The sequence below is a fragment of the Lepisma saccharinum genome, chromosome 2 (assembly GCF_977018435.1).
Source record: "Lepisma saccharinum chromosome 2, izLepSacc3.1, whole genome shotgun sequence".
Taxonomy (NCBI): Eukaryota; Metazoa; Arthropoda; class Insecta; order Zygentoma; family Lepismatidae; genus Lepisma; species Lepisma saccharinum.
This window is the reverse complement of record NC_139230.1, coordinates 117737827-117764329: the sequence shown is the minus strand read 5'-3', so window position 1 is coordinate 117764329 and position 26503 is coordinate 117737827. Positions and strand designations below refer to the sequence as shown.

The 26503-nt window shown below is 39.4% G+C and overlaps 1 long non-coding RNA gene across 1 annotated transcript in view; it reads left to right on the top strand.

The window, feature by feature from the left end:
• Positions 1-26503, top strand: part of LOC145984477 (uncharacterized) — a 75709-nt gene that overhangs the window by 30145 nt on the left and 19061 nt on the right. Inside the window, exon 3 of the long non-coding RNA XR_014441324.1 lies at positions 23901-23963. This is a non-coding gene — a long non-coding RNA (uncharacterized LOC145984477). The remainder of the gene's footprint in view (positions 1-23900; positions 23964-26503) is intronic.

Genomic DNA, 26503 nt, shown 5'->3' with positions numbered 1-26503 from the left:
CAAGGTGGGGATAAGGGGGTCGAGCCCCCCCTCAGGAAATGTTTCAGTTTACACTAGATAAATTAGGATTTTGGTTTCTTGAAAAATGCGACGATAATTTAAGGAGAGAAATAATTATCGAGGCAAGATAGAGAATGGTCCATAACCATTTTATTGATAATAGCACGTATCCAAGCTGGAGATCAGGGAGGTCAAGCCTCCCCAGGAAATCTATCAGTTAACACTGTATAAATTAGTTTTTTGGTTTCTTGAATAATGTGACGATAATTTAAGGAGAGTAATTATCGAGGCAAGACGGAGAATGTTCTTAACCCTATTTTTGACAATATTGCACGTAAACATTTCTTGCGCTTTCATTGTTGTTGTCGCAGTGAACGCGATCATTGTGTAAAGATTTGTCATCATTTGGAAGCTGCACAACAAAGCCTGCCACGAATAGGACGATTCTTAGTATTATTTATTCTTTGGAAAGCGGGAAAGGAAACGTTCTAAAATAAGAGATTGAGTCGAACTACTGGTAATATTAACGAAACGTTTTATCTGCGGAACAGTCTAGAATATAACTAAGACATAAAAACCTGACGTCACTTTCCCGGTTGATCAGTACAACAGAATCGGTTAGGAATTTGAAAATGAAGAGGACTAGTGACACAATTTCCCTTAAACTAGCGAAGTCTACTTCTAGTTCCAGTTCGTGTCCAAAGTTGAAGATATTGACGTCTGTGGAACTCTAGGAGCCCCAGTGTAGTGCTAGTTCGGGGCATGAGCCGAAGAGATCGAAGGTCTCTAAAGTGAATATTTCAGGAGTAGGCACCGGATATTGGGACGGTTTATTAAGACATAAAAAAGTTACACAGATCAACTGTAATTTTATTTGTGCCCGGGCCAAATTTCGTGTATGCAGTCCGAGACTTTCATGGGATAAAAAGGACTTTAATTTAAGACAACTGGGTTCGACACACGTTTAAACACTTAACTACTGCAAAGGGACAGCCCAAAAGTATATGAATATCGAGAAGAGAAAGCAGGAAGATGTTGCATATGTATATATTTTAGCGCAATTTTCAGGCTCTGGCAGGACCCGAACCAGGGTATCTGGCATATTGTGCCGTTGCTCTACTGGCATACCCAGGACTTTCGAAGGGGAATGGGGTGTACGTATACTTTTTTGGTGGTCAGTCCTCATTTTGCCATCTTTCTCTGCCTTTGACGTTCATTTTTTTTAGAAATACTGGGCCAAAGGAGGGTTATGACCTCACCAACACTCACTCCGTTGGGCACGTCACTGGAGATAAATGAGTGAGCATTTTATCATATTGGAAGACGAAACATTAGATGTGTTGGGAACGGAAGAGTTTTCACTGGGCATTAATTGTTTCTCGATTTAATGTGTTCGAGAAGACTTCCTTTGTTTCGTGCCGATATATGACAAGAATGCGGAAGCTGTGACGGACAATTTTCAACACTTGCGAGCAGAGATGGCCATTTGACTTCGGCCTCGCAAGGGCCGGCCTCCGGAGGCTGGACATGTCTGCTTGCGAGTGCTTAGGCCTGAATATGAACAATTTGGTGGGTTTCAGCTTATATAAGAGCTAGTATAAAACGTGGGAAGACAAGACACATTATTGGTGTTTACGGTCGAATCAGTGAGAAATATTTGAGAACTCTCGCATTGTCGAGTAGATTGTCCATCCATTGTGTAACAGCTTCGTGAAAACACTCAAAGACACCAAAGATGTTTTGATGCCTGATGAGAAGAAACGGACAACATGTTGTGATAAAAATGGCAGCCTTAAACGGTGGTACTATTTAGTGGACAGTTGCTCCCCATTTTTTTTTGCCTCCGCACTATCGCCTCTTAATGCTAGGCCTTGTCTACCAAGAGAAATTAAACTTTCCTTGCCCCCTCCCTCCCCGTTTTGCCATCAAAAGGGCACCACTGGCCTTAAACATACACTTGTGAGGTTCTATCTATACCCCTTAAAAATATATTTTTAACCCCCCCCCCCCACAGAAAGGAATTTCTGGATATGTGCCTGCGTTGACTGTACGCATAATTTTGTATGACAGAACGTTCTACCTTTCACTGGAGAATTTATACTCTGCCCCGACTATGTCTGGTGCAGCAAGGCTGCACATAGCGGCAGATACAGAGGGGTGGGGGTCGAGTGGGCAGAGCGAAGCAGTACAGGATGCTGCGAAAGCTCGTAACTACAGCCGCTTTCCCCCGTACTACGCAATTTTTTTTATATACTATAACAGTTTTCCTTGGTCAGCATTTTAATGTTTTATTAACATGGAAACAAGGCTAAACAGTGTTACAATGGAAACTAAAGCTCAAATTACTATACTATAAGAAAATTACTTATTTGAAAACCTTGAATTGAGTCCATTTTTTTGTACAGATAGGTTATCCGGACTGGACCTACAGTTTAAAGTGGGATCCGAACCACTGTGCAATGCGCCTCCACCATGTATCGAACCTCTTGAGTACAAGGCGACGACGTTACCACACCGCCATCGGGAGGCCTTTTTTGAAAACTGGAATAAAGGTATACGAACAGCAGAGTGATTATTTGTTCCTTTCAAGTACAATTTTACACAAGTTGCCTCCGCACAAAGTCCAATGTCCTGTTTAACAGTTCATCACAAATTACACTGGTTTGTTCTGCAGCTGTCTTTGTAAGTAACAGTAAAATTTTCGAGTAACAGTAACTGTAAACTACTTACGTTATGAAGTTAGTACCTGAAATTCAGTTATTTTCCCACGTAACTAGTAACTAAATTGAAAGTTGGTTGTACTCTTCGCAACATCTTATTTGACCTCCCCGAAAAAATCTAAGTTCCGAATTCGTAAACTTAGCAACATTGATTGCACTTCGGCTCCAGGTAAGAGTAGCCAACTTTGAGTTGGTCTTTCCACTAGACGAAAAACGCTGCGGTGAAAGGGTTTCAATTTCGTACTTTCCATGAACTAAGACACAATAAACCGCTATTATAATACACAATCAAACAGAAATAATACATTGGAAAAATAACCTTGAGGAATTTTTACGATTCTGCTTGCTCGGCTTGAAATTGGAAGGGTTTGAAACACTGAATAGAGTTTTTCTCCACCTGGAGGAAATCGCCATCAAGTTTGTGCAGAAAGAAGCAAATTTGTGAGGAGGTTATGCGACATTTTATTTACAATACCTTGCATAATATCGAACAGTTCTCAAAAAATAATATTTTTCACGACTTGTCGAGAAAATGTGCTTGGAACAAAGAAGGTGGGAGTCTTCATAAACGTCAAAATGTTTTTAAGGGCATAACGTCTTCAAGTTTACGTAGAGCAGTTGGTTAGACGCTGCTATCCTTACTTTTCGTCAAGCGTGAAAGGTCGCGTATTCAAATCCCACCCTCTCCCCTTTATTTTTTTTGTTTGCTGTACAGAAACAGTTGATATTAGAATATTTAAAAAATGAATCCGATTCACACTTGGGGGACGTTCCTTCTGCATATTTTTCCCCTTAGAAGTTGCAGATTTCCAGGATTTAAAGTTATAACTTTTTTTTTAGTTATTGTTCATATGTTGTGTTAACACACACATTATGATTAATTCACAAATAACATATATGTATTCAGCATTCAAAATGGAATGTTATTTTATTTATTATATTGTTTATATTCTTTACTGACACCTAAAATATTGATTATTTTGATATACTAAAAAAAACATATACAGTTATGTTAGGTAGTGATGTAGTGCATTACTGTAACGAAGGAGAGAGTTTAATGAGTTCAAATTGCTAAGATTGGTAATGTTATGTCCGTTCGTTCGTAATGACTGTTGTCAATCCCCTAACCACCATCTTACCATGCGTCTAAAACTAAGGGTAAATCGCCAATTAACATAAGTAAATGGTTATTGCGACGGAGGCCGATGCGATAAGAAACTACTAATAGGTATTTATATAGTGAGTGACAAACAAAACATTCAAAACCTCATAATGATCGTTAATTCGTCACTGTTTTGTGTCTAAGATGTTTGTCTTATTTCAGCAGAAAGTACCAGTATCAGATCTAACAAACTTTCCCCACTAACTTTGTGCAATATTCGAAACCACCATTACAGACTTAGCTCTACGTAACTTAATTCTGTGCATTCCACGTAGCATGTGACTTCCTCCTATCATCGAAATAACTTCCTCTTACTATTTCCTTTCACCTCGTGAAATACAGAGACCAATATTGACTTCTTAGCACGGTGGATAAACTTTACACCCGACGATATTTTCCTGAAAATTTTTTTGCCTAGGTGGAGAATCGAACCTACAACCTCCCTTATGAGAATCAAGCACGCTACCTCTTCTCCAGGTAGCTCATGTTAACATTTGCTACCAGTTTGAAGATGCCAGTTCACACATAATGTCATGTCTATAATTTCCTCATGGCAATTTTTATGAGGAAACGAATTCAGAAAAAATCGAGAAACGCTGAAATAGAAAAATGACGAACATATTTATTGGTGTTTTGTCATATTTTGTAAATTTTGTGTAAAATCCGTATTTTGAACAAGCAATCGTTTAGTTAAGAAGTATTTTGTTGTTTGTTTAAATTAATAATAATAATAATAATAATAACCCATAGCTCTACAGCCCGATGAGGGCCTTGGCTTACCTACCGACTGCTGGTCTCCCTCCCACACTGTTCCTCCGTCACCTGTGGTAGCGTGGAGATCTTAGACCAGTATTGGAGTGTCGGGGGATCAGCCCGACGAGCCCCCAGCCGTTGCAGGTCTTCTTGATCGGGTTACGCTCACTCACTCACTCGGAGCTTCCCAATTTCCTCACGATGGTGGGTTGCCACCGGCCCTATACGTAGGCCGAATAAATTCCGACCAGAGCCGGATTCGAACCTACGCCGTCCCGCAGCGAACGATCTCAAGACGAGTGAACGCCTTAACCCGCTTGACTACGGAGGAGGACGTTTGTTTAAATTAGGAACAGGAAAACAAGAAAGAGTCATTTCAACCAGACCACGTGGTCCCGGGTTCGATACCCGGTAGAGGCACATAGTGGTTTGGATCCCACTTTAAACTTTAAGTCCAGTCCAGATTAGCCTTACTGTGCATAAAGTGAACTTAAAACACCAAATCAATCAATCAAATGAACCAGACCCCAAGAAACTTCAGCTTTTTTTCCAAAAACTGAAGGAAAAGAGAGAGGAAAGGGATATTCAACTTATGAAATATAAAATATGTGTGAAATTAAAACAATGGAATACCTTGCAAGTGCATCCTAACGAACTTCAAACTATGAAAAACATATTTTCGTGGTTGAAAACTGCAAGTCATTTTCGAAATATGAACCTGATTTTTTTCAGTATTTTAAAGTGGAGATATGGGACAATACTATCCCTTAGCAAGAAAAATTTAAGTAAGCCGCCTCCTTCCCTCCGACTTTTTCAATGGTCATAATTAGTAATTAAATTTGGGTCCGGATGTTGGTAAAAACTCAACTTTTTTCTGACCCTTAAACACAATTTTACACCTGATATCATATCAGTTTCCCTTCAGTTAGAGCCTGAAAATATTTCCTATTTTACATTTTTATTTGCATTTTTAGGCCTTTTTTGGATTTTAGTTTATTTGTCAGTATTTTTAACTGCTTTGGTTGCATTCTTATTTATTTTTTAGGTTTATTTTTCTCCTCCACTGTTTATTCGTGCATTTTAAATGCATTTACTAGTAAAAGTTACATATTTAAATTTCTTGACATGGTCCTTTTAGCAAATTCATCATGAATCAAAAATACGATCAATGGAAAAGCACAATATTATTCTTAACTGAAATGTTTGGCAGTGGATTAAAATACTTTCTGTGAAGCCTACTTTGAGGTTCTTTTGCTGGACACTATTATCTTTAATCTGTGGTTTTAAAGAAAAATTAGTCACAATATTAAATGAAATTATACTCTGGTATACGCCAAGCAGAACTGTATTTTCGGATGCTGGCCGACTTCAATATCGTAGAAGGCCCACTTTGAAAGGAGATGAATTGGTTCATTTTGTGTTTTATTTCCACTTTATGCAGAGTAAGGCTAATCGGGACTGGACCTACAGTTTAAAGTAGGATCCGAACCACTATGTGCCTCCACCGGAAAAGAGATGAATGATTTATAAAGAAAAACCTTGAAGTATATTTTATGTAACCTTGAAGTAAACAATAGGCGGCGGTTGCGGGACGGCATAGGTTTGATCCCGGGTTCAGCCTTCGGGAATTTTCACCATGTGTATAGGGCCGGTGGCAACCCACCATCGTGAGGAAATTGGGGAGCTCCGAGTGAGTGAGTGCAATCCGGTCGCGAAGTCCCACAACGGCTGGGGGTCGGTCGGGCCCACCACCCATCCCCCTAGTCTGGCTGCAGATCTCCACGCTCCCTTGGTGGCCCGAGTGGGAGAGAGGCCAGCAGTCGGTAGGTAAGCCAGGGCCCAATATTTAGCTGTAGCGGTTTTTTTTTTAAAGTAAACAAAGAAAACTACATTATCACTTAGTTGCTCTCTTCCCCTTTGCTTCAGTGGTTTCAACCAACAAACAACTGGCTTCATCGACTTATTAGACTACTTATATCCACCGGCCCTATACACAGGCCGAAAATTCCCGGAGACTTAACCCGGGATCGAACCTATGCCGTCCCGCAACCGCCGCCTAAAGCATAAAGGATGATACTCAGACCGCATGGCCACGGAGGAGGACTATTAGACTACTTAAAAATCAAGCTTTCATTTTTACGGTGAAAACTATTTTATAATATTTTGTTACAATTTTTAGGTCATTTTATATGTCATCTTTTGAATTTCTTTTTAGGACACCAACTTCCGAGCTTAAGTCATCATATTTAATCCTATAAGCATTCCTCAGCTATCCTAAAGACTGCAGCAAATACCTAAAACTTTCCACCTCACACTGAACTACACCACAAAAGAACTGTGTATGTCTTCATCCCTCGCACCGAGTGCATAAAATATATTGAACCGTGTGGTGTAGGGGGATCGCGTTTGCTTGCGGAAGGTCGTGGGCTCAAACCTACTTCTATGCAAAATCTTTTTCGGAAAGTAAACGGCTCTGGACAAGAATGCTTATCTACGTTTCTTGGATATTTCCGTTGATATTTATGCGATTTACGTCTAGCATTTCCGGATGCAGAAACATGCGATGTAAAGTCTGAGGTGGGTAGTTTCAAATGTTGAATATATCATAATATCTGTGGTTGTATCATTTAGAAAACCAACGCATATTGTAGGTCCGCCGTGAAGACAACAAACAAAGAGCATCGTATTTGTGTGTATGTGTGTATGATGGTGTGTGTGATGGTATGTTTGTGCATGTGTGTGTCGTTGTTGTTTTAAGTTTCCTTTATACACAAATAGGCTAATCGGTACTGGACCTACAGTCCTACAGGAATCCGAACCACTGTGCAATGAGCCTCCACCTGTTATAAAACCCGGGACACATTGATTACTACATCCTGTTTAAGAACATATACTTATGACATGTAAATATTTAATGTGTTAACATAACTTTTGGCAGCTGAATGAATAGAAAGGTCTTGCCAAAAATACTGCCAATCACTGAAAAATCAAGAAGTTGTGTAGAAACAATCCCGAGGTATGCATCGCATGAATATTTACAGTGATTTAATGTAATCTTAAACTACATTATTACAACACTTCGTACTCGGTAAATAACAATAAAAAAAATAATTTGGAGTGGGTGAGATTTGAACCTACAACGTTCTTGACGAAAAAGTATAAGAAGACGACCGTCTAACCAACTGCTCCAGGAGAGTACTAACTTGAAGCTCTGTAAAGCAAGTCTATCTTGTTGAAAGAATCTCAGTTGAAAGAACATTTTGCCGGATTTCCGATTTCCGAATTCGCCACAGATCAAAGAAAAGACGCACTTTGTAGAATCGTTCGGTATTGTGCAATTTTCTTTACTGTAATTTTTCCTAAAATCAAGAGAAATTTGCTTCATTGCATTGAAATGTGATGTCAATTATCTCCAGGTGGTGGAGAACCAGATAGTGTTTCCAACTGCACATAAATTCCCCCTTTTTGAATTTCAGAACGAATACTCTTACAAAAATATCAATATTCGTATTTCCAATTTCCAATTTTTGTTTAATTACGTATTATATTACTGGTAATTAAGTGAAAGAATGAAATAAATTCACAAGTGCGTTTTGGTTTAGAAAGAAAAACTGTTGCTAAGTTGGATACTATTTATGGACTCTGAAGCGCTATGTTACCAAATTTACGAATTCAGGACTTTGAATTTTTTCAGGGCGATCAATGAAGATGTTGCGAAGAGTACGTACACTCCTTATCGCATAAAGTGTCACCCTCTATAGGGTCGAACAGTTGAAGTATGTACTAATAGATCTGAACAGAAGTGTACAATTACAATTTTTTCTCATAGAAAGGAATTTTCTACTGTTCCATTTTTACAATTTCATATTTACAATTTGTTGAATCATATCCTCGCCTGAAATAATGGATGAATTTTTGATTATTGAAATCATGAGACCATGAGAACAATATTATTTATTGCCAAGAACCAGAATGTATCTATTCCAAACGCATTTTAATTAGAATAATTTCGACATAGGCTATATAATATCCAACAGTCCTCATTGGTATGCCACAGTTTAACAGTAATTATGAAAATATATTGTTTGCTCAACAAAAATACAATAAAATATTATTTTTTCATCTTTAAGTAAAAGATGTGGATTTTATTGCCTCTGTATTTACATATAAACTATACTAACTTAGTTATAATTATATGGTTGATTCATTTAGTTTATTTTACTACGCTTTTCTGTCATTTTTGTCTAATCGCAAAGATGAGAATGAGTGATAATATGATGAATCTTATGAAGGATCATATACAAAGAACACCCTTGCCGGGATTCGAACCAGAGACTCCTAGCGCCGTAACGTGCTGTGCTAACCACTCCAACATGGAGATCAACAGTTATAATTATATATGAAACTTAATGGTAAGTTGTTGGTGGTCATCTGTGATGAAATGAATAGTACGCTTGAATTTCATGTTCTGAACCATGTCTTACAAGATATAACTAATGTACAATAAAGTAATTGTAATTGTAACTAAATTAGATACGTTTTAAAGCTACAGTAATTATAACTGAATTAATTTCTCAAGGGATTAACTTTAAATTACAAGTAACTTTCCAAACACTCTTGATATCTTAGAGTTCAGCATTACTCACATAAGAATTGTGAGAGAAGTTTTCTAAGATACAATATGGTAATAATTACCATTAGAATAAAATTCAAATCATTCAAAAATCATTGCACGAAGGGACTACTAAAACTATATATTCGGGATATACGTATACATTCACATTAGCATTTTTGTTTCAATGTAACTTTATTCTCCTTCTTTCTCATCCTGCAAAACATTATGTCGTTCTCTCATAGATACGTATGTTTCTTCCTGTCTTGGAATCATCATCCCATTCAGAAAGCAATGAATATTCTAAGATTTTGGGCAAAAATTGCTGACTACTTGCAACCTGATAAGTCTTGCAACATCATTTCTTGAGCATATTTTGGACTCTTCATTTCTTAAACCATCACCATTCAACCATGTATCTGCAAATTGTGTACAGTTCAAACAATCCATACAGACGATTTTGATTCCATATAAGCATATCCACAAACTTCCACGCTATTGGGTTGCCATTGTTAGTCAAATCTGTTGTCCTTTTTACAAATTTCAAGGTATTCTTAGAAGACGCGTCAAATAGGTTCTCAAATGTTCATCTGCAAAAGGAACAAATAAAAATTTTGTTAATATGTTGTATGAGACTATGAACTGAACAAAGATGAAAAAAAATACATTACATTCTTACAACCTCAGACAAGTTGAGTTAATAATAAAATAAAAACAACTTACAGATGTTGTGTAATTGGATGTGGATATAATTGATCTAAACTGTTCCATAATGGTTAACGAAGTGGTCCTGTTATAACAGAATTATTAAAGGTTTGATTCACGGTATTAGCTCACTTCAATGACTCAGATCTATCTTTACAGTGCATGTGAAATATGACTTTGACTTCAGTAGGTTATTGAATAACATATTCGGAACATAATCAGGACAAATTATGATTTCTCTGAAAATCAATCAATCTTACCCACAAATAAATGATTGGCCTTACACTTGTAAAATATGTGAACTAGTAATCTTTTCTAATCTATATTAATTTGTAAATTCTCAGTAAACAGACAAACTATTGTTTCGTAGACGGTTAGAACTTTACCCTTTTAGCTGTTAGGGTGTACTTTTACACTTTAAATACATAAAGCATGAACTTATTGGAAATGCTGCACTACCATTACAAGGCGTTCAAAATTATGAAAGAACGAGAAAACCGAAGAGTTTTATACAGCTTACAAAACAGGTTTTCTGACCTGAGTCTGTGAAATAAGATAACAGAACGTTGTCCACAATTTGCAAAAAATTCGGGGATCTCACATTAAATCTATTCCAATCCAACCTAAATTAGCTTAACCTACTTAATGCATTTAACATTTGCGAGATTTATAAACTGTGTTCAAGTTTCAAAAACAAAAAGGAGAAAAATCTTGTTCAAAACAGGTCAGAAACGACTCGTTCCAACCATGTACAAGGACAAAGTGAAACTATAATGAACGACCGATTTGTAATACAAATTCCGATCTACGTACATATGAATAGCATTAGAAAAAATACAAAAATAATCTCACAGGAACGATAGTAGAGCAGTTTGTGCAATATCGATTTAATTCCAGAATATAATGTAATCTATGCTCTATTAATATTCACAAAACTGTAATATCTGCATTATGCCTAATTTAAATAACATTATCTTATGATTTTACAATTGCAAAGAATTATCAACTTCGTTTGTAAGGAGAAATGCGTGCTTCGTTGAAAAGGTAGACACGTTGAAGCTATATTCTCACAGAAACTATATCGGAAGGTATTTCCTCAACATATAAATAAATCATACATTCTGCATCACTCTTGCATATTGCAAATGTTTTGCTTTTGATGGATTAAGCAACAAGCATTTAAATATAAGACTTACCTTTGAGTTTTGTCCGATGTTTCCTTCTTCCAACATTTACTTTATACGTTATTCTTTGGTAACTTAGTTTAACTTTCACGATTTCGACGCACTCGCATTGACTGCATCACGGAGTATATTACGACGAAACGCCACTTCAAAAATTTTAATGATAAGCACTACTCTCTCAAGGTACGAAATATTTTCATTTTTTCACATAATATTTCAGATGCTTGCGGGAAGAGCATGTGATCTTTGTTTCACCACGTAATCTGCCATACTAGTCATTAAAGAAAAAATGCACCGGTATTGACAAAACTACCACTTCAGCGCCATCTGAACGCAGAAGTTTGAACATGACGGAGACCTTATTTTTTCTCTAATTTACTTAAATATCTTCAATCGTATCAAAATTATAAGGCTAACAAGTTCTAGTGAATAAAACAATATTTTATATTGGAAAATGTCTTCCTTACCGAATCTATATTAGTTGTACGCTTGTCAATTGAAATTTGGGCCTATGCTTTAACATGGCTTTAGAACTCCCTTAATGTGAGAAACATTTACGAGAGTGTTATTGAAGTAACAAACAATTTTGACAAGAGGCTTTAATAATAACAGTAATAACATTTCTAAAATATCGAGACTTACCCCTTGCAGTCTCTAAATGTACTTGTGGGGCTACACATAACCTTTACTGAAAATCGCTAGTGTAAATTAATTAAAAATAAACTGCAAGATGCAACAACTCTACGACTGCCAGGAACTGCCAAAGCGCCTTTTCATTGGGTGACGCGTGGTCAGCGTATCGAGTCTCATCGCCACTGTTTTCTGGCTTTCGAGACGGAAGCCCGCTATTACTTTTCAAGTAGCTCTCCAATTGTCGTCACGACTGTGTGGCAACCCCGAAATTTTGCAGGTTCCCACCAAGAATCGAACTCGTGACATGTCGCCCCAAATGCGAGAGCTCTAACTATTGGGCAACGCAGGAGCCCCGTGTTAATTAATAATCTATTGAAATATAAAAAGTATCCCTGTTCGAAAAAAAGAACTGCGATGTCAAATCAATCTTTCATATATTATCTTTTAAGACGTCATGTCCGGATTTGGTTTTGGGGGTGGGGGTTTTCCCGATTTCCTCCAGCCTTGCAAACTTTTGAAAAGGATAATACCGAATGCACATGGCAAACGGACCGTATTTTTGTCTCCAGGTCCGTACGATTGGTTTAAAAACTTCTTAGGGAAATATTAGGGATAAAACTGCAGGAGCAAATGTTGACAAGCCGTGCATTTAGCGTACGGACCAACGTCTGGACCGTACGTCCGTACATGTATGGTCAGGACCGTACGGTTGGCAACGCTTTCCTTTCACCACTCGATTTTCCTGTTTCTCCTCTGCCGATATGCGCGGCCCTGCTCTACAGTTAGCTGGTATGGACTATAGTTGAATAATTAATAATGATGATAATAATATCCAATTTGTGTAATAATAACGTCGATAATAATAATAATAATAATTAATATTAGTCCTAATAATCAGCGGAAATGAGCTGCGCTGACTTAACGTTGAACAAAATTAAATACCAATGATAATGAGGATATATTATATATATACAATCATAAATCATAGTCATCTGTAAGATATCGTAAATGTATATTGTATATACCGCGTGAGGCACCTAAAAGTACCACCTGAAATAGCGAAGAAACCAGAAACAGTAGCGATGTGAGGTTTGCGGGAAACAATAATATCAAATGGGGCTCGTAAATCGGAGGTATGGGATGGGTCGAAAAATATCGACAAATGGGGCATCTGGAGCAAAGTCATATTTTTTTTAATGGAACGATATACAATAACATGCATAATATAAAAGAGCACATGCAGATAAACACAACGCCGTTGGTCTCATGCATCTACTGCACATAGGAACGAAGATATGGCCATGTGAAAATATGTAAACAAACTGACAAGTGGCCCACTTGACCGTCAGTACCACGGCATGTAAGACTTCTCAGATGCCTGACAGAACTGCCTTTACGCAGAGCAAGTTTTGATAGCAGGTCCACGAGATCGTGTTAGTTCATAGCAAGCAGTCGCAATGGTAAGAGCGAAGATTATGGTGTTCACGAACATAGAAAAAGCGGACATGATCCTGATTTATGGGGAATGCCGAAAGAATGCCTCAGAAGCCTACCGTGTGTACGCAGAGAGATATCCGGACAGACGACAGCCATCTCGACGTCTGTTTGGTAAGTTATTTATTAAATTAAGAGACACCGGAAGTGTAACACCACGAGCACGTGTGCGGAACAAATGTTCTCGTCGCTGTTGCTGTGAATCCGCACGTTAGCTCCCGTGAAATTGCCAGGGATGCTGGGATGAGTCAGCGAAGTGTATTGCACATTCTGCACACACACAAGTTTCACCCATATCATATCTCCCTCCATCAGGAACTTCACGGGAATGATTTTGTGGACCGTGTTCGGTTTTGCACATGGATGTTACGACACACCCGATTTGTCACGTATCCTCTTCACTGACGAGGCAACTTTTACCAATCATGGAAATGTCAACCTAAGGAACATGCACTATTGGTCGGTGACAAATCCACATTGGCTTCGCCAAGTGGAACGCCAGTGCCCATGGAGTGTGAACATGTGGTGTGGTATAGTGGGTGAACATCTCATTGGCCCTTTTTTTATACAAGGGACACTGAATGCTGACCGATACATACATGAACTGCCTGTACTATTGGAGGACATACCACTTCAGACAAGGAGGGAAATGTGGTACCAACATGACGGGTGCCCAGCTCACAGTGCAAGACGCGCTACAGCATGTGTGGAAAATACATTTCCAAATCGTTGGATTGGACGTGGAGGCCCTGTCAAATGGCCGGCTCGTTCCCCAGATTTGAACACACACTTTGACAGGTTTTCGCTTCTTACGCAGTGGTTCTTCGACATACTGTCATGGTCATTTTCATTATGCTGTAACACTGTCAAATATATGACAATCAGTTTTTGTCACCTACTTTTTTTTTATCCTAGGTTTTCGTTATTTTATATTTTTCTGTAACTTCGTATCCTCGTGAAGCTTCGGTAGAAAAACACCACGTTTCTAAACCTTTTGTGTTTCTCTGCTTTTGTTAACTTTTCCCCCTTTCGGTCGTAGGAGCTCGGACCAACAATGTGCTGTGATAAATCTTTCACTATTTTTGAGCGACTTTTGTGCATTTGGCGACGGAAAGTCAACTTGGGAGGCCAATTACTGAAGGAACATGTTACGTACCGGATGAGGGTAGAACTATTCTTTTCACCCCATTTTAAGGCAACACGTGTGCTTGAAGAAGCTGGACCAGGCAAAAAATGGACGCTTGACCACCAACGTCGTAACTTCAGATTCCCGCGCCTAAAAGTCAGTCCGTTGTATTCGAAGTTTCAAGCTGTCTTTATATAGTGGCAGAACGAACAAACACGTACAGTCTACCGCCAGTTTTTGAACCGACAACACCTCTGCGACAGTCGGAGTAAAGATTCGGGACTTTGTCTTTTTTTCTACCGCGCCGTGTATTTTATCCTGCGTGAGTGAGTGACAGTGACTAGTTGTACGAATACGCAGTGTTAATTAGTGACTTGTGCACTGGATTCGCGTTATTCGTTTTGTGACGAGGAACATTAATACCACTATGGCGGGCTAATCACGAGAGAAGGAGGGCCTTGGGTCTTCCTAGCCTGCACGAAGCCGACAACGCAGCAGATCATCGCTCAGCGTCGCGACGCCACACCACTAAAACGCCGTCACAAACACCACATCGCCACAAACGACGCTCACAGCCCGATTAGAAGCCATGAAATGATACCGCCGAAAGCCGCCAGTCCAGACGCCGACGCCCGACGAGAATTCTACGGAGAGAGAAAAAGAGAGAGAGAGAGAGAAATTGGAAGATGAAGCGACACCAGCCCACACTTAGATCTACCGTCTAGAAGAGAAGATTGAGATAATGAAGCGACACCTACTGCGTCTTGAGACGACGCCGACGTCCCGCGTGAGATTAGCAGCGAGAATCCACGAGTACCCCCGGTAAAGGAACTTCGCCCGTTTATTTCGCCGTCCCCCGAGTAGAGAGAGAGACGATGCGAATCAATTAATCGCTCCATTACGAGGCCGACAAGATGACAGAGAGGTTGTTTTCCCTCGTCTATGATCGCCGTGATGTAGAAGGAAAGTGTGTCAAAGAAGATTGCGAAGTGCCGCTACAAAGAAGTAGCGTGGGGAAGTGTTAGTGTCGCAAAGAGGACCGCGCATTGACGTCACGCAGCCGTTTAGAGGACTACGGTAAACGTCGCTGGAACGTCTAGAACGTCGAGATGGTATAGTATCCTACTGTTAATTTTCTATATGTGTGAGTGATCATCTACCCAAGCCTCCAAAGATCGGCCGTCGGACGAAAGGATGCCAGTATTTAAAGTTAAAAGTCGCGAAGGTATTGATTATAATTATTTCTTGCCAACATAATCTAAATTTCAAAACAATTGCTAATTAGGAAGATCGATTCACAGCATACTGTTGTTTTTCCACGCTCTGCGCCGAACTGTTGAGTAATATTTTTGTTTGTCACCTTATATGCTTTACTCGGTAATATTTGATTAAAACTGCATAAATCGTGTATCTATTGCAGAAATCATCCCTCAAGTTTGCTAAGTGAGGAAGTAAATTAACTGCGTGCTATTTTTAATATATATTCATACATAAGTGTCTTCATTTATTCTGTAAACATGTATGCCTTGCAGTTGATATCTATGTTGCACGAGTTGCGTGCCCTGCCTAATGTTACTGAAGTTCCAAGGCGCATTAGTAATAATTTAAACAATAATTATTTAAATGTTTTGGTAAATTGCAAGAATAAAAAGTTTACGTGTCATGCCCGTTGGCAGAATGTAATGAGCACGCGCAGATGAAAGTTTAGTATCTTTAATTCTAAGCACATTAACGTCTTCGGGCGCAGTTTAATATTCCTATGAAGAACTAAATATTGCATGGTATCTAAAAAGGGCCAATGTACTTATCTTAATGTAATTATTCCCCTGCGGTATGAGAGAGTGTGTGAATGCTTGAATGATAGTGAGGGGTTGTGTAATCTGTCTATTTTTGTGTGTTACATAATATACATTTTTGTTATCTATGTTTGACTATGATTTGTGTTTAAACATATAGTATACTTATCCTCATAACTGGTGGTATTTATATTTTAGTTCAACGTTAAGTCAGCAAAGCATTTCTGCTGGCTAACATCAATTATTATTATTATTGATTACTATTATTATTATTCAACGTCACTTTATGCACGAGTCGGCTATTCGTCGGGGGTAAAAACCGATCCGGTCACACGTACCCTGGAATCAAAACCGTTAGCTGGGCCCGACACCTAGGAAGGGGACTTCGGTCTCCGGACTAAGTGTCAACCTTAGGTCACTGTACCAAAAGCTCCCGGGGTGAGAATTTGGCGCCCGAACAGGGACCGGTCTATCTTTTACCCTCGTCGAGGGAAGTACATTTTCATTTTTTTTAATTGATAGATAGCGTGAGGATTTTTTTCATTGCTTTGGAAAAACTTTTATTGGGTATTTTGTGTTTACGTGTATTCTTGTGGCGTTTTTATTATTTTTTTGTGTCATTTAGTATTTTGAGTTTGCGTTATTCATTCTTGACGCGAATTTGATTAACGTAAAGGGCAATTAAGTAGGCGAATATCGGCAAGGGCGAATTTTCTAGGAATTATTTCATGCAAATTTAGTGGCGACTTTCTTTTGTGTGTGTGCGCGTAGGCTTTTATGTAGGTAGCAGAAAGGGGACCCGTCGTGCCCTCCTCTCTGCATTTTTGATAGGTTATTGTTGGTATTGTTTTTCTGTAGTGCGTTATATATTTTGAAGTGCAGATTTATCTTCTGACGACCTCAGGTCATAGTGAGTGTTTTTAAATATCTAATGAAATTGAGAAGTGAGAAAATTATTTATGGAAAGATGAGCGAAGCACGGAAGTGTGTAGTTTGCGGGATTGAAATCCCATTAAGTGAAATGGACCCATCGAACGAAGCGCAGCCGCGCTGTAGTACTTGTGTTATTTCGTCAGGAACGTCAGGACACGGGGGCTTAGTTGTAAATACTGAATCCACGCCACCTTCTGAAGATCCGAATCAGCTGACCGTTTCCCCCCCGGAAGATGTCGCTCCGATGGAAAAAACAGATGATGCATTGAATAATGGCGCCGGCACCAACGACAGGATGTTCGAGATGATAAGACAGCTGATCCGGGCGGAGCACGCAGACACACAAAAGCGAATCGAACAACTTGAGACCCGATTCCAGGAAGTGGTGCGTATTTCGGTGGAACAAATAACTGATCGTCTTTCCACGCGCTTGCAAGACAATGAAAAGAAACTCAACGCAGAAGTCGATCGCTTGGATTCCCGTGTTGATGACCAGGACCAGCAGCTGGCAACACTGTCGCGACGGACAGACCAGACGGACGAGGAACTGGCACTACTTGAGGCGAGCTGTCACGAGGACTCGCAAGGTTTGAGAGAGCGCGTGGCGAAAACAATAGGCGAGGTTGATGACCATTCCCAAAAGATACAGGCCTTGGAAAAAAGAATGGACAGTTTGGACCTTTCTCACCCTCAGCGACGAGAAACGCCCACGGCTACGAGGACGAACCCAGGTACTTCGACCACCAGCAATAACGAGGACCCTTTGCCTGAATTGAAAAGTATCAATGAGCTAGCGGTAAATGAGACTTTCCCCGGTTTACCCACTCGACTAGCGACCACCAGCAGCGAAGGTCATTATTCGGTACCCACAATTGCGAGAAGAGCTATTTTTCCTCTTGAATATAAAACCCATTTCAAAAGATTCAACGGGACTGATCGGGTTTTACCGTCTGCATTTTTGGAGAGATTTGAAACTACCTCAGAGGAGCTGTCCTTAGGGGATAATGAAAGGATCCTGGTTTTGCGAGGCTTAATGGAAGACCGAGGGCCACAGTTCACCAGCAGTGTCTGGAAAGATATCCTTCAAGCTTACGGTGTGAAACCCCTCTGGACACCGTCTTACAGGCCGCAGGCGAACCAGGTGGAGCAGATGCACTGCGAGATGAACCGACTGCTGCGAGTGTTCTGCCACGGTAACCACCAGGAATGGAGCAAGCATGTCACTTCTGTTGCACTTTTACTCAATAGCACGGAGTCCGACAGGTTAGGATTTACACCCGCGGAGCTTCACTTCGGAAGTGTCCAACGAAGAGATGTGATACGTCACTTCGGGTTACAGGAGGATGACCGCGACCCAAAACTCAGTGAGAAAATCTTGATGGCCGTAGAGCGTACCAAGAGCGCCAGGAGAAAGGCGAATGAAAAGGCGACGCGAGCCGGCGCTGAGATCAAGCAAGGAGATCTCGTGTTCGTAAAGAACCACGGCCTGAGCTCGCAGGTGGAAGGAAAAATAAAGAAATTATTTTTCATGTACGATGGACCATATTTCTGTAAGGGCAAACCTGCAACGAACATCTTGGATCTTGATGATTGCGTAACAGGAAAACAACTCGCGCCGCAGCACGTGGAGAATTGCAAACGATGGAACTGCTCTGAAGAGAAACGGGAAGATTGGATGAAAAGGTATCGCGAAATCTGCAATTTGCCATTGGGCACTTAAGAGACATTGTGAAGAGAAGCTACAATTTGATTTGTTTTGTGTTTTATTTATATGTCACTTATTTCTATATTGTTAATATCATTGCTATTTTTCAACATTATGTATTTTGGTATTATGTATTATTTGAGCCCTGTTTACTTGTGTATTATTATTGTGAATCATCAAGGTATTTTTGTGTGAAATTTTATATACAGGGTGCTCACATAAAAAGTATTTTTCATGTATAGGTTCACATACAGGGTGTTTCAAAAAAGTATTCATATATAGGGTGTTTTAAAAAAATATGTAACCTTCAAAAATCTCCCCAGCCGAGAGCGATTTTTCAAGCCTACAATTTTTTTTCAAGTTAGGGGGGGCGAGATATGACAATCAGTTTTTGTCACCTACTTTTTTTTTATCCTAGGTTTTCGTTATTTTATATTTTTCTGTAACTTCGTATCCTCGTGAAGCTTCGGTAGAAAAACACCACGTTTCTAAACCTTTTGTGTTTCTCTGCTTTTGTTAACTTTTCCCCCTTTCGGTCGTAGGAGCTCGGACCAACAATGTGCTGTGATAAATCTTTCACTATTTTTGAGCGACTTTTGTGCATTTGGCGACGGAAAGTCAACTTGGGAGGCCAATTACTGAAGGAACATGTTACGTACCGGATGAGGGTAGAACTATTCTTTTCACCCCATTTTAAGGCAACACGTGTGCTTGAAGAAGCTGGACCAGGCAAAAAATGGACGCTTGACCACCAACGTCGTAACTTCAGATTCCCGCGCCTAAAAGTCAGTCCGTTGTATTCGAAGTTTCAAGCTGTCTTTATATAGTGGCAGAACGAACAAACACGTACAGTCTACCGCCAGTTTTTGAACCGACAACACCTCTGCGACAGTCGGAGTAAAGATTCGGGACTTTGTCTTTTTTTCTACCGCGCCGTGTATTTTATCCTGCGTGAGTGAGTGACAGTGACTAGTTGTACGAATACGCAGTGTTAATTAGTGACTTGTGCACTGGATTCGCGTTATTCGTTTTGTGACGAGGAACATTAATACCACTATGGCGGGCTAATCACGAGAGAAGGAGGGCCTTGGGTCTTCCTAGCCTGCACGAAGCCGACAACGCAGCAGATCATCGCTCAGCGTCGCGACGCCACACCACTAAAACGCCGTCACAAACACCACATCGCCACAAACGACGCTCACAGCCCGATTAGAAGCCATGAAATGATACCGCCGAAAGCCGCCAGTCCAGACGCCGACGCCCGACGAGAATTCTACGGAGAGAGAAAAAGAGAGAGAGAGAGAGAAATTGGAAGATGAAGCGACACCAGCCCACACTTAGATCTACCGTCTAGAAGAGAAGATTGAGATAATGAAGCGACACCTACTGCGTCTTGAGACGACGCCGACGTCCCGCGTGAGATTAGCAGCGAGAATCCACGAGTACCCCCGGTAAAGGAACTTCGCCCGTTTATTTCGCCGTCCCCCGAGTAGAGAGAGAGACGATGCGAATCAATTAATCGCTCCATTACGAGGCCGACAAGATGACAGAGAGGTTGTTTTCCCTCGTCTATGATCGCCGTGATGTAGAAGGAAAGTGTGTCAAAGAAGATTGCGAAGTGCCGCTACAAAGAAGTAGCGTGGGGAAGTGTTAGTGTCGCAAAGAGGACCGCGCATTGACGTCACGCAGCCGTTTAGAGGACTACGGTAAACGTCGCTGGAACGTCTAGAACGTCGAGATGGTATAGTATCCTACTGTTAATTTTCTATATGTGTGAGTGATCATCTACCCAAGCCTCCAAAGATCGGCCGTCGGACGAAAGGATGCCAGTATTTAAAGTTAAAAGTCGCGAAGGTATTGATTATAATTATTTCTTGCCAACATAATCTAAATTTCAAAACAATTGCTAATTAGGAAGATCGATTCACAGCATACTGTTGTTTTTCCACGCTCTGCGCCGAACTGTTGAGTAATATTTTTGTTTGTCACCTTATATGCTTTACTCGGTAATATTTGATTAAAACTGCATAAATCGTGTATCTATTGCAGAAATCATCCCTCAAGTTTGCTAAGTGAGGAAGTAAATTAACTGCGTGCTATTTTTAATATATATTCATACATAAGTGTCTTCATTTATTCTGTAAACATGTATGCCTTGCAGTTGATATCTATGTTGCACGAGTTGCGTGCCCTGCCTAATGTTACTGAAGTTCCAAGGCGCATTAGTAATAATTTAAACAATAATTATTTAAATGTTTTGGTAAATTGCAAGAATAAAAAGTTTACGTGTCATGCCCGTTGGCAGAATGTAATGAGCACGCGCAGATGAAAGTTTAGTATCTTTAATTCTAAGCACATTAACGTCTTCGGGCGCAGTTTAATATTCCTATGAAGAACTAAATATTGCATGGTATCTAAAAAGGGCCAATGTACTTATCTTAATGTAATTATTCCCCTGCGGTATGAGAGAGTGTGTGAATGCTTGAATGATAGTGAGGGGTTGTGTAATCTGTCTATTTTTGTGTGTTACATAATATACATTTTTGTTATCTATGTTTGACTATGATTTGTGTTTAAACATATAGTATACTTATCCTCATAACTGGTGGTATTTATATTTTAGTTCAACGTTAAGTCAGCAAAGCATTTCTGCTGGCTAACATCAATTATTATTATTATTGATTACTATTATTATTATTCAACGTCACTTTATGCACGAGTCGGCTATTCGTCGGGGGTAAAAACCGATCCGGTCACACGTACCCTGGAATCAAAACCGTTAGCTGGGCCCGACACCTAGGAAGGGGACTTCGGTCTCCGGACTAAGTGTCAACCTTAGGTCACTGTACCAAAAGCTCCCGGGGTGAGAAATACATGGTGCTGACGATGTCTACTGTATGTTTTCTTCCTTTAACACGTTCTGTCTTCATCTTGTCCAAATGGCTTCCGACATCTCATACTTGTACATGCCGTGGTACTGACGGTCAAGTAGGCCACTTGTTAGTTTGTTTACATATTTTCACATGGCCATATCTTCGTTCCTATGTGCAGTAGATGCATGAGACCAACGGCGTTGTGTTTCTCTGCGTGTGCTCTTTTATATTATGCATGTTATTGTATATCGTTCCATTTAAAAAAAATATGACTTTGCTCCAGATGCCCCATTTGTCGATATTTTTCGACCCATCCCATACCTCCGATTTACGAGCCCCATTTGATATTATTGTTTCCCGCAAACCTCACATCGCTACTGTTTCTGGTTTCTTCGCTATTTCAGGTGGTACTTTTAGGTGCCTCACGCGGTATATACAATATACATTTACGATATCTTACAGATGACTATGATTTATGATTGTATATATATAATATATCCTCATTATCATTGGTATTTAATTTTGTTCAACGCGGTATAACACACATGCAAATAGACACATTACACAACCCCTCACTATCATTCAAGCATTCACACTCATACATACTTACTTACCTACTTTTCCGGCACTACTGTTCTGGATAAACCTTGGCCTCTCCAATAAAAGCTCTCCATTCTTCTCTATCCTTCCAATTTCTATCTCCTAGTGTCTTGAGATCACTCGCCACTTCATCTAGCCAGCGGGTTCGTGGTGTTTCTTTTTTCTTCTGTATTCCATTTTGGCACGCTGAATAGCTCTTGATATCCTTCCTTCCTGCAATCTCTCAACATGTCCAATTCATCTTAATAGATTTGATTTTACAAATCTCACAATATCTTCATATTCTAATATATTGTATATTGCCATGTTATTGTGTATTTTTCAGATATTTCCATTTTTGACAAGTCCATAAATTGTTCGTATTATATTTCTTTCAAATACACGTAGTTTGTTGGCATCTTCGGCACTAATATTCCAACTTTCTAAGTTATATACAATCACTGGTTTTATTTTTTTTATATATTTTTTCATTCTTGTTGATCTTGATATTAGATGTGATTTTAATAGTGTGAGATTTGCAAAGTATGCTCGATTTCCTACCAATATTATATTTTGTATTTCTTCACTGAGTTTATTATTATTATTAGCTGTTGATCCAGGATAAACAAAACTTTCAATCCCTTCAAAGTTATACTTGTCAACTTTTAGGTCTTGTATAAGATGTTCCTTTACTTATTGTTATTTTCAGATATTTGGTTTACTTTCAATAATTTTCAAACCCATTTTATTTTCTTATTGAATCGAATTCGTAACAATTTATTTTAGGCTATTCACATTTCGTGCTATTAGAGCTATGTCATCAGCGTATGCACAAACCTGTTTAGTTTTGCAGACAATACAAATCTCTTCAAAGGGTTCAAAAACTCCCTGCAGAGCAATATTAAATAACCATGGCACAATATGAAAATATCGTGGAACACGCATAAAATGTCGGTGCATGGTAGTTGGGGGAGAGGATGAGGGGAAGTGGCAAACCACAATCCTGCGTACGGCGTCAAAATATCTAGCTGAGGGGCTGAAGGTACCATGAAGGACAGCATATTAAGTGATCTCTCTTTTATTTGTATGCATTGTGAAAAGTGCAGAAAAACATAGAACTGTGTGTTCATCAAGAAAGTGATAGTTGTTTATGGAAAAGAAGCAAGGCGAATCCAGTTTCTATCTAAATAGTAAATTCGAGCCTGAACTTATATACAACACCAAAGTATCTTCTATTCAATTTGAATTCTATGGCTGAAGGGCAAGGTATGAAATCTTACTCTCTACCCCCCCCCCCCGGAGAAAAAATCCTGCGAACGCCCGCCCTTGGGTGCAAGAAACCCGGGAACAACTATTGGTTATTTGTCCAAAGAAAGACGCAAACTTGTCTCCAGACATTCTGTCGCCAAAGGATGTCGAGTTGCGCCATAAACAGGCACCTCTTTGTTCTGTGTTATGGGAAAGGGGAGAAGTAGGTCAGCAGTAATGAATTGCAGTCAGGGTCACCTTTTCAAAAGGATCAGCTCCTTGAGTGACGGTGTTAGGTTGAATTCTCTAAGAAAAGTTGCTCTTGAATTTAATAAATTCTTACTCTATTAAGATATCCAATTTGTTTGTATTTGCAGATCGGCAACCTCACAGAAAGATGTCATGCTCTGTCTGAAGAACCTAATCTGACTGCTTCCCAGGTAATGAAAAGAGTTGGAGAGATCGTATACAAGAAAACTAGATTTGAATAACACGTACATTCTTATCTCCTTGTTTTACACCATAGCAGAATTCACTAAGGTTATAAATATGTAGTCAATGAAATTATTTATAGGCCTACTCGAATTTTGCATGGGCCTCCCCGATGGCGCAGTGCTAGAGTCGTCGCCTTGTAATCAAGGGGTCCAGTCCCGGGTTCGAGACCTGGTGGAGGCACATGGTTGGGATCCATTTTTAAACAGTAGGTCCAGTCCTGATTAGCGTTACTGTGCAAAAAGTGGACTTAAAAGAACAAATCAATCTAATTTTGCATAATTGAGGCCGTCTTATTTGTAGGAGGAGATGGCGAATTTTTACTTATATATTTATAATTATCCACGTTTTGATCTTCTTTTCACATTTTCAAAGATCTTAATGGATATAAATGACTGTATGAGTTTTAGGTTATAAATTATCTAAGCTGAAAAGCACACCCTTATGCGTCGGTCATGCTAATATATCCGTCTGTCCGTGTCAACATTTGGCATCTTGGAATCACCTTCATCTTCAAAGACAAATTTTGATGATAATACAGACCTATCAAATAATTGCTTAAAGATTATATCGTTGGGATTCTACACTTGGTTCTGTAAGTTTTAAGAAATAATTTGCATATAATTTTAAACGCAACAGCTCGATGGGTCCCAGGTTCGAATCCTGGCCTGGACATGCGTGTTCTTTGTGAGTATCCCTCAAATCAATTTCATTATATCGTCATACATCCTTATCGTCGCGATTAGCCAGAAGTGCAAGAAAGGCGACCCTAATTAACAAAATCAGATCACCAAAAATGGCAAAAGTGTGGAAATATGGTGTGTATTTTCACATTTTTTGTGTTGGGATAAAATCAAGTGGAACATGCCCAAAATTAAGAATGTCAACATTTAGGTTTCAGCTTAGCTTTTGAGTTATTAATGGGTTTGAAATACATTCAAGATGTTAATACAGTAAGAGTAGGCCTTAACAATAAAGGCCATAGAAAAAAAAGTCTTATTTAATGTAGCCTTAGTCGTCATTTCTGTCAAGGAACCCGGAGGAAGATCCTTTTTTAACACCTCTTTGAATCGTTTTCCCTTGAAAATGACGGGAAAATGCCGAAAATCTGGGAAAATGACCTAAAACCTGAAAACTGGCAAGAATTACAATTAATGCACTTTAAAATTACCTTTTTTGTGATCTAGACGAAGTGTAATATTGTGTTAATTTAATGTTCATTGTGTCCGAGATGTCAGATAAATAATGAAATTTCATCAACTTCCGCTCTCTACTCATAATAATGTGGCTTGTACAGCTTACGTTCTAAAGCTTATCTGTTTAACTATGCGAAAATGCACATGCAGAGTACATATCTTGTTTCCAAAACCATTTTTTTTAAAGGCACATCAATTTACAAACAGCAGCAGTGTCGTGCGCGTCTCAACCGTGTAGGTTCTCCTGCTCCACTGACGCCATGCAGTTTGCCAACCCAAGTATTAACAATGAGCTAGGATCGTATATTCTTTCGTCGAAAGATATAGCCCAGTGTCGATATGGCCCCGGCCTACCCTAAGGCTAATCGGAACTGGACCTCCAGTTTGAAGTGGGATCTTAACCATTATGTGCCTCCACCGGGTATCAAACACGGGACCTCCTGATTGCAAGGCGACGACGCTATCACTGCGCCATCGGGAGGCCCCTGATGGAAAAAGTAGTTCACATTTTCACCGCCAGATGTAAATGTGGCGCCGAAGTAATAACAAACAGTAATTAGAGTTTATGTCGGTACAGCAGTGTTCAGCATGCGCCCTCTCTGTGCACCAGATTTCAGGAAAAAGTATTGTTAATCCGGTCCCTGGCCATAAGCCCCGCAAATATTTTGAGGTGGATGAGATTTCTCTTTTGATCCTGTTACGGAATGCCTGAAGAGAGGAAACAATCTTGGGTAGGCATCTGGCATACTGGACCCAAGTTATGTCCCACACATCTCGGTTTTGGCCTGCACTTGGCTGTCCACAATATGTACCTTGTGAATGGATGTCGGTAGGACGAGCTTCCCGCTGGTAATTGACTTCGTTTATTTAAAGTTACAAAATAGCAGAGAGATTTGAATTGTTATCGTTAATAACATAAGTAAATTTTAGTTAGTTTGTATTCGAAGGTAATAACCGAAGTAAAAACTGTCTTAGATTGAAAAAATGATTGTAAAATACAAGAATCAAGTTACGTTTTCACCATATTCTACCATTTAAAGTTAATCCATTGTCCATAGAATAAATGGTTTTATAGTTTCAAAATTCAAAATTAAAGTATGGAAGACGTCAAACTACTTAAACTTTGAGACTAAAATTCCTCTTAACTCTTAAGCTTTTTCTTGAACGAGGTATGTAAAAGTGAATTTAAAAAAAACGTTATAACTATGGAATTCAGTACACTAACTGTGTGAAATGCAAAGGGTTGTGCTCATCTTGAGAAGCAAGTTTGAAAGTCTCTCTAAGGATATAAT